The 14696-nt window shown below is 34.9% G+C and overlaps 2 non-coding genes and 2 pseudogenes across 2 annotated transcripts; all 4 read right to left on the bottom strand.

Annotated features, from left to right (window-relative positions):
• Positions 1-3700: 3700 nt before the first annotated feature.
• On the bottom strand, positions 3701-3827 carry LOC148953009 (U5 spliceosomal RNA; annotated as a pseudogene).
• A 749-nt stretch (positions 3828-4576) lies between these two features.
• LOC148953008 (U1 spliceosomal RNA) lies at positions 4577-4740 on the bottom strand. Its single transcript, XR_016141732.1, has one exon. It is a non-coding gene; the product is annotated as a U1 spliceosomal RNA (small nuclear RNA).
• A 6562-nt stretch (positions 4741-11302) lies between these two features.
• LOC148953007 (U5 spliceosomal RNA) lies at positions 11303-11428 on the bottom strand (annotated as a pseudogene).
• Positions 11429-12174: 746 nt separating this feature from the next.
• Positions 12175-12338, bottom strand: LOC148953006 (U1 spliceosomal RNA). Its single transcript, XR_016141749.1, has one exon. It is a non-coding gene; the product is annotated as a U1 spliceosomal RNA (small nuclear RNA).
• Between the last annotated feature and the right edge of the window lie 2358 nt (positions 12339-14696).

The raw sequence follows: 14696 nt of genomic DNA, 5'->3' as shown, positions 1-14696 counted from the left end.
TAGGCAAATTTATTTTAAGCATATAGGTATAAACACTAGCTTTCAAATGAGATCTTTGACAGCTTTCTACGAAATTTCAGTGCCCCGCTAGTACGTGAGAAATAAAAAGAATTAGAGGCAACGCTCTGGCATTGCCTGTAGTAATGAGCCGTAGGACTTTAATTAATTTTTTTTTCAGAGTCTAATGGCCATTCAATAGGAGGGGGTGGTCGTAGAAACTATGGAGGGGATTCATTCTAGTGAAACTAGAAAATTCTAGTGCCGTTTTGACGAATCGTACCCTAAGTCTCCAAAAAGGCTTAAGGTATTAATGTGAAACTTTAAGGAAATGTTGAACATAATCAAAACATACTATGTGAATTCTAGTTGACAAAAGGGCATAGGAAGGTTGTCAAAACGGCCGTCACCCTTTTTAAATGTTTCCCTAAAACTGACACTAATCAACTCTTATCAAAATTTTGAGATAGCCATTTTGTTGAAAGTAGTCAAAAGGTCCAATAGCAATGCCTCCGGGGATGACATGGCCCCCACAGCCCCGGGCAAGAGTAGTAAATTATGCAATTTGTCCGTTGTTTAAATATAGGATTTATTGTTGGCAAAGGGAAAATTATTTGATTTGGGGTGTTTCTAAAAAGGCTAAGGCCATTAAGGCGAAACTTCAGGTAATGATGAGGGGGATTTTGATCTAAATCAAAAGACAATATGTGTATTCAGGTTATCAAAAGGGCATGTCTTGACTATCTTGGGAACAGCTAAAGGTATTAGTTTGAAACTTTCAGGATTACTGCTTATGCGACTGCTTGCCACTATGACTGCGACTACTTACGAATGCGACCATTTGTGACTGCGATTACGACTACGTGTGACTGTAACTACGGCTACTTGGGACTTCTTATGAGTGGGACTACCTGCGACTGTGACTGTAACTACTCGTGACTGTGACTGCTTCTGACTGCAACTGTAACTACTTTCGACTGCGAATGCTTGCAAACGCGACTACTTGCGACTGTGACTGCTTGCCACTACAACTACAACTATTTGTGACTGCAACTACTTGTGAATGCGACTGCTGGCTACTGCGACTACTTGTAACTGTGACGACTTGCCAAAGGAACTACTTACGACTGTAAATTCTTGTGAATGTGGCTACTTATGACCACTACTTCAGAGAAGGTTGAGGGGGATGTCAAACTAAGTCGAAAGACTATATGCATTCAGGTTCCCAAAGGGGCGTCTAAGCAATATGAGATTGTTGAGGGGGGAGTTGCACTAAATCAAAAGACACTAGGTGCATCAGGTTGTCGAATGGGCGTATCTATATTAACTACCTACAGAGAGACCAGACTGATGGCTCGATAGTTACGACACTCACTTTTATCACCTTTCTTATACAGTAGTTTAATTAAGGTTTTCCTAAAACTGTTAGGTACTTCTCCTTTTTCAAAAATCATATTCACAATCTTCAGTAACATATCTCTAACCTCAGAGCCACCATATTTAAGAAACTAATTTACCACACTATCAGAACCTGGGGCCTTATTATTTTTTAATCCTTTTAGTACAGTCACTAATTCTTCCTCACAAAATAAATATTTCTGCTCGTGCAGCTTTGGTCGGTGCACCTTTAAAAATTGATTTTGTTTACTTAGCTTAGTTAGTAATAAAATAAGAAGAAAAGTAAAGAGCAAAGCCTAAGCTTTGAAAAAATATAAGCGATTGCACAAAATGGAAATAAAAATGGTACTACGCCACAAATCCTGCCTATTTATAGGCAGTTTTAAGGCCTATTGTCCGTTTTAAGTTTCAACTTCGCGCTTTGCTTCCCTCGAAAAAACATATAGGTTCAAAAATACTGAATTGTACCATAATTTTGTAAAATGTACCATAATTTGTGGGATTGTACTAAATTGTAACAGTAGAGGTGAAATATACCAAAATGGTACAATTATACCAAGTTTTGCATCACTGCAGCAAAACTGGGCCAACACTTGAAGGGAGCGGAGTGAGCCCCGACATCCCCCCTGTTTCCAAAAATCAGTTTAACATTCCGGCCACAGCTATGAAAATTGCTAGAGATGACTTGAGTATATAAAAATAAATCCTAGTAAATCCTTATCGGTGTCTTAACAAGATTCGAAAGCAATAAGGAATTCAATTTGCAATGAAGTAAATACTGGCAAAAAAAATCACATGATGATTAAACATATTCAATCAGCAGCAATTCATGTGCAACTTTAATGACATGGTCTTAAACGTACATCTGCATAAAATAAAATAAATATTCAGTTATCAATCTAGAAAGTAATTGCAATGTAATTGATTGGTGTATCAATTGCTCCAGACAAAGGCCCCCCTATAGGAATAGTCCAAGAAGCTTGGCGGTACTGAAGGAATTTTTAGTTTGATATGTTGCCAATACAATTGACTTGATGAAATGTGTGGGGACCAAGACCATTTCCCTCCTTACCCATCTTGTTACTAACAATGTAGCCAGAACACTGTATTGAAGAATAGATGGCCTTAAAGTATAATTCCAGTTTTATTGTAGAATTTGAATGTTGCATTCCAAGATGGTAGTATCTTTTGATTTTTCAAGTGTAGAAAATCAATGTCTTATGGAGTAATATTGTGTATGGACTTGTGCTAGTTTTGTTCAGATTTCTTGAGCAATGCTTTGCCCTTTCATTTTTAGCCTAAATAAATTACGCGGCTATGCTCTAAGGATAACAAATCTAGCCACGAAACAAATCTTTTGTTTCTAAGCGAAACAAAAGAAGATTAAATGTAGCTTGAACTTGGCTCGCTTTTACACCATCTAAGGACATAAGAAATATATACAAGAATCCTTTGATTCCAATATCGTACAGGCCCACGGGTCCGTCACAAAGTCTTCTTCTTTGGGAGAAAAATAGATTTCTGTAAAATTTAGGACGGTTGTGCAGCAAGGCATGCTATACAAACAAGGGTCAGCCCTGACCATACCAATTCCTTGTACCAAAATATCGTTCAGGATGCACTTTAATCATCCACTAAATGAATTCATTCTTCATTGAAAGATTCTAATATATGGACCAAGGAATCATTAGTTAAGCTGTCAGAATGCCATATTTCAGACTCCCCGAATGTATCAACGTAGAAAAAACTTTAAGATGGTTAATCACAGGGTTTTTGTGTTATTTGAATTTAGGCTCCAGGCACCTCCTTCCTCACAGACCGTTTGCTCTTGATTCTCGTTCTCCTATCACATGGAGAATTGCCTCTTGGTTCTCTTTTCCCTTCCCAATGAGCATTACCTCTTGAATCACGTTCTCCTCCCGGCAGACAGAGTATTGTGTCTACAAACAACATAAGAAACCAAAGAGACAAATCTTTGACAGTATTAGGCTACAAATTCATGGAATCCCCAAATTAATTGATTCGCCCCTATATTATCTCAAAACTATTCATTTTAGAGGAACCTCCTAAACTGGAATGGAAATACAGTTCCTAGACAAAGGAGGACTGAGGACCCCAAGAGAATGGGAAGTCAAGAGCACCTAGGGCTTGGCTCGTTATTGCACTGAGCCAAGAGTACCTTCAAGTATCCCTTATCCGCTTAAAATTAGCTTACCCGGATGTAATCTGCAAAAGATAACAATAAATACTTAACCGGTAACTTGTCAACTGAAAAGCTGCATGCAACTAGGCGAATAACAACACTAATCATGTCTACTTCACTATAAACATAGCTTATTTAGAAACCCCTGGAAAGAAACCCCCCCCCCTCCCCTATGTAATCTTTAGTAAAAGGCGAAAGATTAACTCGATATGAGGAGAGGCCAGAGCTATGAAAATTGCTAGAGTTGACTTTATTATATATAAATATATTTTAGTATATCCTCATTGGTTTCTTAACAAGGTTCGAAAGCAATAAGGAATTCAATTTGCAATGAAGTAAATACTGACAAAAAACATACTCAATAAGCAGCAATTCATGTGCAACTTTAATGACATGGTACTAAAACTACATCCGCAGAAAATAACATAAATATTCAGTAATCAGGCTCAAAAATAATTGTAATGTAACTGAGTGGTCGATCAGTTGCTGTAGCCAAAGGCCCCCTATTTAAATATTCCAAGAAGCTTGGCGGTACTGAAGGAATTTTTAGTTTGATATGTTGCCAACACAATTGACTTGATGAAATGTGTGGGGACCAAGGGCATTTCACTTCTTAAGACTTGGCTTTGCGATTTGATATAAATATCAGTTTTTTGATTCGAATTCTAGTTCAATTTAAAAATCATCATTTAATGATTACAGAATGTCTTCAAAAACAAACTGTATCCAAAATCTTGATAGCATAAAAACCCCTCTCTCTTAAACTTGGGATTTTAGGCACAATTCTTTAGTAAAATTTGAAACATGCAAGTCTATGAAGAAAAAATGATTTTATTCAAAAGGACCCTATGATAAATTTTTTTACATGTTCCAGTATTTTCTTAACAACATCAAATTGTATAGTATACTTTTTTCTTTCAAATAATAAATATATGACATATAAAAGGGCCCAAACGATAAAACTTTTCTGTATGTGGACAGGGGTCCGCGTGAACACAGACCTCCACTACCAAAAATTACGCTGTTGAATTACCCCAATTTGGGGTACTCACAGGGGTGAGCCAATCCAAAGTGCAAAGAAAAGGACTCACCCTGGGAGCGCCTTTTTCAGAATCAAGGCAGCGTTTTAGCCAGGTAACTATGTATATTTCAAATCTAACATTTTAGTAATATCTTTCGACATAAATCAGGTTGCTTTGAATGCCCATCAGAAGCTCTAGCTTATTAAACAGATGCAGGTTTACAAAACTTTTTCCCATCAATGAATCAAGTCTCTAAATTATTTTTGAAAAAAGCAATGCCCAATTTCTTTTTCATACGTAAACATCTTAATCATTTGAACGCAAGTTTACCTTTTTGAGAAAAGAAAATTAGGGGTTTCTCACTCTGTTATGAATATGACTGAAAAGTCGAAACTTTAAATTCTACAAACCCAGAGACCGGTCTGCTGATTATGCCAATTATTGTCTAGTTAACAAGCAAAGGGGGCTTTAGTCATTACTACTACTCATGTTAATTTCTGCTCGCTTTGAGTTTGACCTGCTTATTTATTGTAATTTCTGTTCGTTTTGGGTTTCATTTATTTATAGATGCTGATTCGAGGTAGTTTCACGCTTGGTAGATTATTTGATTTTATTTTTGCTCATTTTTGGTTTAATGGAGTTCTTTACTTTTCTTTGAAAACTTATTTTGTGAAAAACTTTTTTTAATTAATTACAACCAACAACGGAATATTTACGATTGAACCAGCCCAAGATCATACGTCATGAATTCTCTTCGCATTGATTGGTGCAAATATCTACAGAGCTATGTTGTTCAGTCATATAACACATGAACATGTGTTACATGCATGTTCTTGCATGTAACGAAATGAATTCGTCAAAATTTAGTAGTGAAACTAACTTACATCAAGGAACATTAAAATAGATTTAGTTGTGAAACACTTAACTAAGAGATTAAAAAAGGTTAACATTGATAGAAGATTTGCACAAACGGGAAGTGATGGGGTTACTTTCGAGAGAGCTATATTGCGTGAAATGGCAGCAAGAAAGAGAAGGGAAAGTGTATACACTATGACGGAGGTCCAACCAGTGGTAGCTAGGTTTAAAGACAGCGAATTATGCAACGCATGTATGCGAAAAAAGACAAGACCAATGAATTTAGCAAAAGTGTTTCAAAAGCGGCAGATAATACTCGCTTCAAAGTAAGTGAGGGGGACTTGGGAGCTAGCTAAAACAACGAAAATACGATAGCGTTAGCCCCCTCAGCAACCTTCAGTCTTTATGATAGAATATTAATGTTCTCTTAAAATATAATCATTAAAAATATACGGTCCTTGTTTTTATCAATATCTCTTAAAGAGTGGTGATAAAAACTTAAAAGGGAGGATTGAGTAAGGGCGCAATCACCCTCATATGCTGAATAATTTCTGTTCATTTTAATTTTAGTATTGCTCCTTACCCTTAAATCGATTTTTTTTTTATTTCTGACCCTCAGTCAAATCATGCCAAGAAATAGTTTTTCATTCCCCTGTGGCGAATCCCTTTTTCTCGCCACGAAAAATACCTCCCCCCTCCCAAACACATGTATATTTCCCAGTTAAAAAAACAATATTATATATGAACCATGTGCAAATTATAGAACTTACAGCCCGGTCCCCAGGGACAATTGAGGTCAATAACATCTCAAAAGGCATAGTTAAAGGACCTTTCAACTATATTGACTCAAAAAGTTATCTCAACATTTTGATTGGACGCCTTCTGGGAAAAGAGGGCTCTGTGAGAGGGACTAGTTACCTTTCAATTTTTAGTTTTTTTGATCACTTAAAAAGGGTACTAAAGCTTTTCAATTCTGATTTTTGGGGATAATTTTTTTTTATAATTAATTTAAATCGAAAGAAAACTGCATGTTTAATATATTTTTCTACAAACCAATAAGATCAATCGGTGAATAAAAAAAAGAACAAAAACAAACAGTTATGGCAAGTGTTGTTTTTCCAAACTTACATAAGACTAAAAGGTTGGCAAAGTTCTGACATTTGGCTACATATTAACCATACCTCTATTGGGAATTTGGGAGGGACAGGGAACACGAGAGAGTTCTAGAAATTATACAGCTGTAAATATATTAAAGAGGTACAAACTGTGTTAATATCAGGAGGGGAGGGGGGGGTAAATGTAAACTGAAGAAGAAAAAAATATCGGAAAACAACAAAGGAAATAGTTGAGACACAGGAGAATAGTTAAGATACTGGAGACAGGGACCCAGACTTGGTCCAAATGCCTAGTTTTCAAGATGATACTGGCTGTACTGATTACAATAGTAAAAAGATAAACTTCCAATAAGAAAGCAAGTTCTTATACCTAGGCAAAATCTTTCCAAATCCACCTTTGGTGCATATTACTGGCTTAAAAAATATCGAAAAAACGACAATACAAAACTGTCAAAACAGAAAAGCTAAAATGAAAGTTTTTTTTATAATGAATTTAAATCGAAAGAAAACTTGTTTCGGCATTAAATTTTATTCAAAAACGAACAAAGAATAATTTAAAAAAAGGAAAGTTTTCCGAGGGAAGTAAAGAGCGAAGTTGAAACTTAAAACGTAAAAAAATTATTACTTAAGAATACATCTGAAATATAAAACTATAACAAGTACAAATAAACCAGTTAATATTGTTTTCTCGTTCTTTTGTAATTATACAAATCTACCTCTTTACTAAAAACATAAAATTATACTGGAGATTTGGTACAGTAGAAGCAAACCAATTAAGGACGCCTTTTATACAATCAAAATATTATCAATCTGTGGTGAAGCCTTCTAATTTAGTCAATTTGAAATTTAGTAAAAATATATTAAGACGCAAATACAAAGTTTAGAAATACCACTTTTTATTAAGATAAGGAACATATCCTGCCAAGTGTCTGTTTAATGGCATATTGAGAAATTACTTCTTCCTAGCGATTCTGTGAATCCGATCCAGGACTAGTTGGGTTACAAAAACGTATAAAAGATACATTTTATGGGAAGGGGGAGACTGATACTAACTTTATGCCGGACTGACCTCTGGTCCGTTGATTTAAAAATACCTTGCAATAGTGTCGGACCATTGTAAGTGTCTAAGCATCTTATTATATATTATTGTAGTTTATGAGACTTTTGGTCTACTTGGGACAGCCAGTCCCAGTAGAATATATATATCTGGTATTATTATATGTTAACTGAATAAAAGTATTGTATTATAGCCAACCTCTCTACAATTTACCTTTAGTCCCTCGAACATACCCAGTTGGTACGCCTCATTAGTCCGGTCATAGCCTAAGGCACGCTACCAAAGTTCAAATACCTTAGGGCCAGAGTTTATCTCCCCTATAAAGGGAGAATAAAGGCATCTCCCACTACATCACTTAAATAACATAAGAACCACGTTACAACAAATCCCTTTTAGGATCAATCCCTTTTAAGATAAAGCAACAATCCATTTTAGGATTTTCTTTATTTTTTTTTTACGTTTAATTTTGTATCACTTCTGCAAAAGGGGTCAATTCAATGTCTGGCTCTTTTTATGGCTCTTAAAAGGACATATCATGATTAGTTTTTCCAAAAATTCAAAGTTAGGCCCTATTGATATCATTAGGATTAAAAAGTAGTTTTAGAAATTGTACCATGTCTTGAAATTGACTCTTGTATAGGAAAAAATAATTGGATTTCCAGAGTTCATATTATCTCTTATTTGATCTTCATTTCAAGTGATACTGAAGAATATTTCTTACAATTTAAGACTGTATATTACCCTTTGTTGGTATTATAGCTGGTGAGGGCAAAATGCTGTTTGATAAATTAATCCAATATTTTTATATGCTGTTCAATTACTTCGCGGTTATTAAAAGATAAATTAGTTTTAAGGTTATGTTTTTAAGATAATTTTAGTTGTATACTGAAAGTTACTAGTGTCACAACTGGTGTAAGACTACGAAAAGCTTTCTAGATTCGCTTAGTGTTGTCAGGCTACATACTGACTTTTGACTCTTAAATCAATAATCCTGTTTTTTATACTTGACTTTTGTGTTTTCAGTAAAGTGTTAGGTTTGTATAATCATAAAAGCATAGGACAAAACTGAATGTATGAAGTTTCTTTCATTTAGTTTAAAATCCTCCCAAAAATAACCTGAAGTTCTATATTGACTTCTCATTTTAATTTTAAATTTTTATATTAAAACTTATTTAACGTTATATGTTGGCAAAGCCACGAACATCTTAACATAGAAAAAACATTTTCAAAAAAATGGCATCGATTTGTGACATCAGCAGTAAATTTTATTTTCAAGGATTTTATCTTTGTTGTAAAAAAAAAAAAAAAAATCATGCCTCCATACGATTTCTACGGAATTTATTTAAACACACGCATAACCACTTGCGCTAGGAGGTATTGAATTTTGGTCATAGATACATGTTAATTAGTAAGATATGCTAAGATTGCTGTTTTTAAAGTTTTATGTGACACATGAGTTGCAACATTTAGGTGATTAGTTTTGTTTGCTGTTTTTCACGGTTTAACACTATCCTACAAATATTGGTTGTATATAAGCCATGATTGGGGACAATCCAAATAAAAAAGGATTGTCCCAAGTATAGGGGAAACGTGACAAGGAAAAGACTGGACACGGAAAAGTACCTATATAACGTGGTGCACTAGTTAAGAAATACTATTAAAAAAGTTTTCCTTAGTTAGATCACTTGCAAAATAATGTTATTTATTTAACACAAATTTCTGTCATTTGTACAGTGAAAACATCTAACAGATATTATTTTACACATTGTTTTTCATTGTTTACGAAGAAAATAATTTACATCGTTTCCGTTTCTCCCAATAAGAATTCAAATTTTGGCTCAATAGTTTTATGTTTGACAAAATTTTGCAACAATTTTTTCCACAAAAGTTTTACCATAATGCTTTCGATCGGCAGGTAGGAAGAGAAAATACTCAAATATAAATAATTTGAAAATCTGCACTATTTTTTGGTTTCTATAGGGTTGAAGGGATTGCAGCCCCTATCATGTTACAACCTTGAGTATAGAAAAATATTACGCAACTATTACCCTCGACATACCCTGAAATTTTCAACTTAACTTTCTTAACTTTTCCGTAAATATCACATGTACTCCCTTTTGACAACCTTGGATACAAATATAAGTCCTATAAGATGGACTCGGGCTAGAAAGACTTGGTAGAAACAAAGTAGCACGATGGAAGATGCATTCCAAGATGGTAGTATCTTTTGATTTTCAAGTGTAGAAAATCAACGTCTTATGGAGTAATATTGTTTATGGACTTGTGCTAGTTCTGTTCAGATTTCTTGAGCAGTGCTTTGCCCTTTCTCTTTTTAGCCTAAATAAATTACGCGGCTATGCTGTAAGGATAACAAATCCAGCCATAGCTACTTTCTAAGACGAAACAAAATAGAACTAAATGTAGCTTGAACTTAGCTCGCTTTTACACCATCTAAGGGCTTAAGAAATAAATACAAGAATCGTTTGATTCCAATCTCGTACAGGCCCATGGGCCCGTCACAAAGTCTTCTTCTTCGGCAGAAAAATAGATTTCTGTAAAATTTAGGACGGTTGTGCAGCAAGGCCTGCTATACAAACAAGGGCCAGCCCTGACCACACCAATTCCTTGTACCAAAATATCGTTCAGAATGCACTTTAATCATCAACTAAATAAATTCATTCTTAATTGAAAGATTCTAATATATGGACCAAGGAATCATTAGTTAAGCTATCAGAATGCCATACTTCAGACTCCCCGAATGTATCAACGAAAAAAAAACTTTGAGAGGGTAAATCACAGGGTTTTTGCGTTACTTGCAGTTAGGCTCCAGGGACCTCCTTCCTGACAAACCGTTTTCTCTCGATTCTCGTTCTCCCTTCACATGGAGAATTGCCTCTTGGTTCTCTTTTCCCTTCCCACTGAGTATTGCCTCTTGAATCGCGTTCTCCCTCCCGCCAGACAGAGTATTGCGTCTAGAAACAAGATAAGGAACCAAAGAGACTAAAATCTTTGATAGTATTAGGCTAGAAACCCATGGAATCCCCAAATGAAAGGATTTGCCCCTATAAGATCTCAAAACTCCTCATTTTAGAGGAACCCCCTAAACTGGAATGGAAATACAGTTCCTAGACAGAGGAGGAATGAGGACCCCAAGAGAATGGGGAGTCAAGAGCACCTAGGACTTGGCTCGCTATTGAACTGAGCCAAGAGTGCCTTCGAGCATCCCTTACCCTCTTAAAATTAGCTTACCTGGATGTAATCTGCAAAAGATAACAACAAATACTTAGCCGGTAACTTGTCAACTGAAAAGCTGTATGCAACTAGGCGAATAACAACACTAATCATGTCTACTTCACTATAAACATAGCTTATTTAGAAACCCCTGGAAAGTGTGCCATATTTCACAGTTACTGTACTTTTTTGCTATCTGCCCATAATTTCACAATTTGTTTTTCATTTTTGAAAAGATTGAATTTTTGTTCATATATGACTTCAATTATCCTCCATTTTCCAGAGTTACTCGTCTGACCACTAATCAAGACCGTTTCCTCAAGTAGTAGTCCTATTGACCTCTCATGTCATTTACGTCTTATCAAACGCAAAGGGTAGGTAGTCAGACTTGACAAATAAATAATATTGTAATATAAGAACATATTACCAAAGTATAGGCTAGTCTGCCTTTCGGTATTCAAAATTATGAAGGCTCATCAAGTGTCCCTCCCCACGGTAATCTTTAGTAAAAGGCGAAAGATTAACTCAATATGAGGAGAGGCCAGAGCTATGAAAATTGCTAGAGTTGACTTGAGTATATAAAAACAAATCCTAGTAAATCCTTATCGGTATCCTAACAAGGTTCGAAAGCAACAAGGAATTCAATTTGCAATGAAGTAAATACTGGAAAAAAAATCACATGGTGATTAAACATATTGTGCAACTATAATGACATGGTATTAAACCTACATCTGCAGAAAATTACATAAATATTCAGTAATCAGGCTCAAAAGTAATTGTAATGTAACTGAGTGGTCGATCAGTTCCTTTCAGCCAAAGGCCCCCCTATTGAAATATTCCAAAAAGCTTGGCGGTACTGAAGGAATTTTTAGTTTGATATGTTGCCAACACAATTGACTTGATGAAATGTGTGGGGACCAAGGGCATTTCACTTTTTAAGACTAGCCTTTGTGACTTGATCCAAATTTCAGCTATTTGATTCAATTCCTAGTTCAATTTAAAATTAATTATTTAATAATTACAGAGTGTTTTCAAAAACAAAATGCATCAGGAATCTAGACAGTATACACTCAACTCTCTCTTATGCTTGGATTTTAGGCACAATTCTTCCGTAATATATCAAACATGTAAGTCTATCAAGAAAAAATACTTTTATTCAAAAGGGCCCAATGATCAATTTTACATGTCCCATTATTGTCTTAACAACATCAAATTGTATAGAATACTTTTTTCTTTCAAATAACCAATATATGACATATAAAAGGGCCCAAACGATAAAACTTTTCTGTGTGTGGACAGGGGTCCGCACGAACGCAGTCCTCCACTACCAAAAATTACGCTGTTGAATTACCTTAATTTGGGGTACTCACAGGGGTCAGCCAATCCGAAGTGCAAAGAAAAGGACTCACACTGGGAGCAACTCCTTCAGAATCAAGGCAGCGTTCTAGCCATGTAAGTATGTATAGTTAAAATCTAAAATGTTTAGTTAAACATTTTAATAATATTTCGACATAAATCTGGTTGCTTTGAATACCCATCAAAAGCTCTGGCTTATTTAACAGATGCATGTTTACAAAACTTTTTCCCAACAATGAATCAAGTCTCTAAATTATTTTTGAAAAAAGCAATGCCCAATTTCTTTTTCATATGTAAACATCTTAATCCATTGAACGCAAGTTAACGTGTTTGAGAAAAGAAAATTAGGGATTTCTCACTCTTTTATGAATATGACTGAAAAGTCGAAAATTTAATTTCTACAAACCCAGAGACCGTTCTGCTGTTTATGCCAAATAGTGTCTCCTTAACAAGGAAATGTGGCTTTTGATATTGCAACTGCTCCTGATAACTTAACGCATAGACAATTACCAGGAGGCAAAAAACAATCCCGTCAGAACTTCCATTTGACTTTTGGTTCAATTTAAATTAATAGTGTACTATGCTCTAAGACGATGCATGGGGATTTCAATTTTATTATTACTGAACCCCCAAAATGCTACGTGGTCCTAAAAGTACCAGGATCATTAAATAAGCTTTTAATTATTATAATAACACTAAAAATAACAAATGTGATTAGAAGACTATTTTCAATCATATTTTCAGTTATTAATAAAATAACTGTTAAATACAGTCAAAGAGCCACGGCCGACACTTTAAAGTGAAGAATATTTTACAAAATTTAAATAAAATTAAAAAATTTGTTATTTTTATTTATTTGGTTTGTTTAGTCCCAAAAAAAAATCTATAAAGTTGATAAGTAATGAGTTGTAAAAGATATTAGAACCCACCAATTCCAAGATATACACAATAATAGTTGAGGTAAAATCTTGCCCCATTTTTACAATTTCCGTAATTCCGAGGCTCAGAAAAGAAAAAAAATTCTCAGGTAAAGAAAGCATAGTCCCACATGAACATAGATTCAGCAGCCAAGGCTAGGTCTTTTTCAAGGGACTTAACAGTCTCAAGAAACCAGCGGGCTCAGTCTCAAGGGGCTTTCGTCTAAGGAACAAAGGAAAAAAGATTTATCACCGCTTGTCTGATATTTCAGCTTAGACTTCACACACGACAATTTTCCGGCAGTAAAATAAATATACATAACAAATGGGATTAGATAATAAAGTTAGAACATGTGAATAGTCTTTTTCAGAGCTTAAGTTTAAAACTAAGGATACCTAATATGTCAGGGGTCTTAATAATGCTAATAAGCAGATGAAATCCATTTGAGGACAAAAGAGAATTATTGGGGTTATTCTTTTCAATGGAAACCAAGAAAAAAGAAAAAGAAACGATTTTGCAAAGTACAGAGAAAGAAAAGTATAATAGTATTTAAATAAATAAAAAGACTCTTCATGTCCAGTAACAGGATGTTAGGTAACAATTTCAGTCTTTGCTTGGACGTCCGGTTTTAGTTACAAATTTTCTTCATTCTTAAGCAGTTGACGGCGTTTGAAAAGCACCATGTCTAATCTTAGGAAGCCCGACATGTCTTTTTTGTATAAAGCATATCTGTATAGACCAACGATTTTTTTCGATTTACGTGCTGATTATGGTGAAAAAATGGTGGTTTTTGATTACTTTTTTGATGAAAATCTCGTGATTTCTGTTGATTTTCTTGGTAAAACATTGGTGATTTTTATTTGGTTGTGGTGGCAACCCTGCTTAAAATCAATGATATTAAAACCAAAAGTTAAATAAGATACCGCCGTTTGATATTTTGATGAATGTTTTACAAACTATTTTGAACATTAATTAATAGAATATGTTTAATAATATTATTGCTGCTGTATATTCAGGAAATATTTCTCTCTCTATTTGTATTTTATAATATTTTCTAATTCCCTTCCATTCCCCCCCCCTAACTTAATGCTTGAATATAATCAAAGGTTACAGGCGAAAGTGGGTTGTTTTTCAATGAAATTATGAACATCTGCAGTAGAACCCCCTTATTGAATACGGGACGAACACCGTGCTGCCATCTACAATTGAGTCTAACTCCGAATGGGGCACCATATATGGGCATAGACTCCCCTACGAGAAAACTGCGTGCTGCCATCTACAATTGAGTCTAATGCTGACAGTACATAATTTATGAATGTTTTTATGGTTTTTGTCACTGAGAATAAAAAAACAGGATTTTTATCACTTTGATGTATTTTCATGGTTTATTAATGTCTAATGGGGTCAAGGTCGATTTATTTGTTGTTGTTTGGCCTGGTGTAATGACTCCTGGGGTGAAGTTTGCACATGCGCATTGACGGTGGGGAGAGATGTATTGATCTAGGACTCGAGGGGGAAGTTAATTTCCGAGAACTTTATTTACA

The sequence above is a fragment of the Artemia sp. Qi Xiang Cuo genome, chromosome 4 (assembly GCF_049724085.1).
Source record: "Artemia sp. Qi Xiang Cuo chromosome 4, ASM4972408v1, whole genome shotgun sequence".
Lineage (NCBI taxonomy): Eukaryota > Metazoa > Arthropoda > Branchiopoda > Anostraca > Artemiidae > Artemia > Artemia sp. Qi Xiang Cuo.
The sequence above is the reverse complement of the archived record's forward strand: the minus strand, read 5'-3'. Positions and strand labels throughout refer to the sequence as shown.